The sequence below is a fragment of the Elephantulus edwardii genome, unplaced genomic scaffold (assembly GCF_000299155.1).
Source record: "Elephantulus edwardii isolate Elephantulus edwardi_28Jun2011 unplaced genomic scaffold, EleEdw1.0 scaffold00470, whole genome shotgun sequence".
In the NCBI taxonomy this organism is placed as follows: Eukaryota; Metazoa; Chordata; class Mammalia; order Macroscelidea; family Macroscelididae; genus Elephantulus; species Elephantulus edwardii.
The window spans coordinates 350,840-355,775 of record NW_006400220.1 but is presented as its reverse complement, the minus strand read 5'-3'; the positions used below and the strand labels follow the sequence as shown (position 1 = coordinate 355,775).

General features: G+C 48.7%; 1 pseudogene; it reads right to left on the bottom strand.

The window, feature by feature from the left end:
• Positions 1-353: 353 nt before the first annotated feature.
• LOC102857542 lies at positions 354-1,991 on the bottom strand (annotated as a pseudogene).
• Positions 1,992-4,936: the final 2,945 nt, after the last annotated feature.

The following is a 4,936-nucleotide window of genomic DNA, read 5'->3' as shown; positions in this document are numbered from 1 at the left end:
AGTAAGTCTCTTTCAACCAAATGATCTAGATTTGTAAGTTAAAAGTCAGCATGCACCTTGTTGTGCACAAAGTCCAGCGTCTCTTTTAGTTCGAGCCCATTTTTGCAGAAGGGACAGGAGAGAGGGAGGGTAGGTGTCATGGCCACCATAGTGGCCTTGGGGCAGGGCCTGCAGCATAGAGGGGAGGAGTTAACGTCAGGGACACCTGCTTCAGCATAGAGCGGAGGGTGGAGTTAGCATCTGTGTGGAGTCAGCGTGGGGCAGTCAGTGTGGGCATGGGGCAGAGTTGGTGTGGTGTGGCATGACCGTGAGGGGAGGAGGGGCACCTGCGTAGGCACGGATGACGTCATGAGCTACAGCAGGTCCATGTTACAGTACAGGAGGTAGGCTGGGCGCTCAGCTATGGGCTTCACCACCTGGTACTGGGTGATCACTTTGACTATCTGGTCATCGATGTGGAGCCAGCCATTCAGGCTGATCTGGAAGACGTCGGTGGTGTAGTGGCCACCAGTGGCGCTGTTCCCGTGATGGTAGACCACTGCAAGTAGCCTATAGGTCCTGTGGCATTTGAAGTGCTTATTTTAATCCCTGGAGAAAGTAGTTCTTTGCTGATTTCTAGGTCCACAGGATATTCTATGTTTTTAATCAGTTTCTGACAGCCGCCAGTCTTCTCATAAGCGAATCGTTTCAGATGTAACACGGGGACAGGAGGGAGCTTTTCCAGAGTCACTCTGAGACTTATCTCCACCTCCTGCTTGGTTTCTGTGGTGTAGCCCTGTACAGACTCTCTGGCCACCAAGCTTTCCAGTGAATCCTGGATAGTGTGGATCTTGTCGGACTGGATGTCCAGCTGCAGAGTGTTTCAGTCTCCAGTAACTCTGCGATCTTTATGGCTACAGGGTCCTCTGAGACTGGAACAAGCCCTTCTCTGACTTCCACTTGCTTTTCAGAAGCCAGGGAGGATATGACAGGTGGGGAATATTTGGTTTCCACATAAGCCATGGGTGAGGAAGAAGAGGGCTTGGAATCATGGAAGAGACTGGCCCACAACTTGGTGGGCTGACCTGGGGGGGGAGCAGAGTGGGCCACCAAAGCTGAAGGGGGCTGCATGGGTTCAGAGTCTGTGCTCTCCACCGTGTGCAGCTCCATCCTGTTGGCAGCCGGGTCTTCCCCTAAGGGTTCAAGTACTTATCCATTAGCAACACCAACGTTCTCAGTAGTATCAAGCCTAAGACAAGGTTGGGCCACTGGTGTCCTCAACAGGGAGGCAGGCCTGCTCAAAGTCAGGGAGGCACAGCTCTGGATGCCCCACAGTCCCGGCGTAGCTGTCCAGTGCTCTGGGGAAAGGTCCATCGGCCAGAGAGCCACCCACAAAGTCCAGGGAGTCCTCAGGGCTATTACAAGTCCTGGGGGTGACCAACGGGGGCACGTCACCCAAGAACTCTGTGTCCTCTGCACTTCTGCTGTCTGGGGCCGTTGACCAGGGCCTGTGTGGGAGTGCTGCCATCACTGCCATCTTTCAAATACCCAGGTAGCCGTTTCTTCTTCTTTTTACATTTCCTTTGTCCAAACCACCAGAGACCCCAACATTTTCCCATACTTCTGTCTCCACATTAGAACTGCTATCCAGAGTAAGCGGAGATCCTGGGTACTGGCATTCAGAACTGCAGTTTTCATCCTTATCCACGTCATCGGGGGTCTTTTTGGAAGCAGGACAACCTAGAATAAATTCTGGGGACTGAGGGTTCAGTGTGCTGGAAATACTGTAGCTGGGGGATCTGGATGCAGAGTCTTCCGGTTTGATTGCTTCATTAACTCCAAACTCAATTCTCTGGTATTCTTGCCCGTTGAGGAGTTCATCTGCAGCCTGAGCACCACACAAAACTGCACCAGTGTAGGAGCGAGGTATCACAAAGAACTGATTGAATTCATCAGGGCTGAAGTTTCAAAAAAATATACTGCAGGCTGTGGAGGGCCATGGCAGCCCGTTTCAATGGGGCTCGGCACACCTCCTGGCTCTTCATGCTGCTTCCCCTACCTCCATCTTGTCGTCTGCACAGCAGGCGCCACGCCCTCTTTTTATTGTTAATATCATTCATCCTTTGTTTTCTTTTTCAATTTTGCCAAAGGTAAATCTGTTTCTTTTCAAAGAACCATGATTTGGTTTTATGTACCTTTGTATAGTCTGGATGGCCTTGCCTGCTGCTGATAAGGTGGACAAACAACCTTGCCAACCTCACTGAGCCAACAGTGGACTGTAAATTAAGAAATGGAATGCAACTCTCTTCTTCCCGAAGACCCCATCATAAAAACCCCATCCAAACTCCCCCGGGGTTGCAAATTCTCTGCTCTGTCCCTTCAGGACAGAGGGTTTGTCCGGGAGCTCTGCTTGAATAAAGTTATAACTTTAAACCTCATCTCTCTTTCGCTGACTTCTTTCAGGCACACCGCTATACATAATGGTGCTGTGAAACCCAGGAGACTAGTTGAGGAATTTCGCTCCCGTCCCTGTTTGGAACGAGTGCTGGAGAACCTCACTCTGTCTTGAACCAGCTGGAGCTTGGTGATTCCTCTTCGAATGGTAAAGTAAAACACCTCCTCTCTTCTTTCTTTGACTCAAAAGTCCCATCTCTGCTACTGACAGCCTAGCGGTGGCTGAGCTCCAGCCCCTGTTATTCTGATTCCTCCTCCGTGCCCCCCCCTTCTCTTTTACCCCAGGGATTCCGCTGACCCAACTGTTTGAAACACTTCCAAGCAGGAACTAGCTTCCCATCTCCAAAGCAACTGTCTTTTCCAGTCTGGACATTGTGAACTTCTGTGAAAAACCAGATCTGTTCTCACAAAACCTGTGCTCCACACTCCGCAATTCCAAAACTCACAGATATCTGTGTCAGGGGCTTCATCCAAGAAACTTTTCAGTTTCTTCCAGGCTATTGATTCCTCGGGGATGCTTGTGTTATCCTTAGCTTTCCCGCAGGAGACTCCTGCTTTTCAGGGGATGCCCTGTAATCCCGGTTGTCTCATCCATGGATTCGGGAAACATGGGAAATCAAGTGTCCAAGGCTCCAAAGGACAGCCTCTTGGGCTGCCTTCTTTCAAATCTTTCAAACTTGGGTCTGGTTGAGGATCTCCACCCTAAGAGACTGTTTTGTTGTTGTTGTTTTTGTTTGTTTGTTTGTTTTGTTTTTCTGTAACCACGCCTGGCCAAAATATCAGCTAGATAATGATTCTCAGTGGCCTGAGATCTTAACATTCTTAGAGACTTTGACAATTTCTGTAAACGGACTCAGTGATGGTCAGAGATACTGTATATTCAAGCTCCAACCTCTGCAAAACCTGTGAGCCTGTATAGGTCCTTTTAGCACAAACCTCACCGGTTAACATTTCTAGTTCCAAATTATCTCCTCCTACTGTTCCTTTACAGGATTTTTCTCCCTCCTTCGAGGAAAACTGCCTTTACAGAACCTGTGGAACTCCTGTCTCAGTCCTCCCCTCCCCAGCATTTTTTCCTGGACCTGAAGGGGATTCCTGCCATGTTGAATCCCTTTGTTCTCCTACCACTCCACCCTCTGCTGTTCTATCCAATCCAGAATCAGCCATTCCTATCCCACCTCCTACGTCATCTGTTACTAGGGGCAAGGATTCCCACCATGTTGAATCCCTTTTTTCTCCTACCATTTTGACCTCTGCTGTTCTAGTCAATCCAAGATCAACCATTCCTATCCCACACCCTATGTCACCTGTTGCTAAGGACGAACATTCCCTCCATGCTGAATTCCTTTGTTTTCCTGCCAATCCGCCATCTCCTATTCTGTCCAATCCACACTCAGCTACTCTTTTCCCACCTCCTACAGTATTTTTCCCTGCGGACCAGCCCTCTCACCTTGAAAAACCTCATTATTTTCCAAATACTCAGCAGCTTTCTCCTATCTTAACCAACCCAAACTCAAACATTCCTACACCACCTCTTGCATCATCGGTTGCCAAACATACACGCTCTCAACAGGCTAAACCCCTCTGTCCCGTAATTACCTCTCCTTTCACTGGGTCCATTGTTTTAACCAATCCTAGTTCTGTTATTCCTCCTTCAATCCTTACTCATACTCAACCCCAAGCGGATCTGGCTCCAATAGGAAACGGAGCAGGTCTCCTCTGTCCTCTTTGAGAAGTGGCAGGGGTTGAAGGCCTAATTCTTGTCCACATGCCTTTCTCTCTTACTGACCTCTCCCAAATTAAGAAATGCTTAGGATCATTTTCAAATGATCCCAGAACCTGTATCAAAGAGCTGAGATACCTGGTTCAAACCTATGACCTCACCTGGCATGACCTCTTTGTTGTGCTGTCCTCCACTTTGACACCAGATGAAAAAGAATGTGTCCTTACTGTTGCCCAGCAGCATGCAAACCAATTACATCTAACAGATAGCACCAAGCCCATGGGCCCCCAAGCTGTGCCCTGGCAGGAGCCAAATTGGACATACCAACCCAATACAGTGGCAGGTAGACACAGCCGAACCAGCCACAACTATATGATTCAATGTTTATTGGCCAGTCTACAAGCCATATCACACAAGGCAGTCAATTTTGACAAACTTAGGGAAATTACCCAAACTAGAGATGAAAATCCAGCTGCTTTCCTTAACCATCTCACCAATATCCTAACATAATATACTCGCTTAGACCCCACTTCTCCAGCAGGAGCCACTGTCTTAGCCACACATTTTCTCACCCAATCAGCTCCTGACGTAAAGAAAAAACTTTAAAAGGCTGAGGAGGGCCCTCAAACACCAATCAGGGATTTGGTGAATATGGCTTTTAAGGTTTTCAGTGCCCAAGAGAAGAAGGCAGAAGCTGATAGGGAAATCTGTGCCCTACAGAAAGTGAATCTGCAAGCCCAGGCTCTCCTGGCTGCCTTACAGCCAGCAACGGTGAAGGGT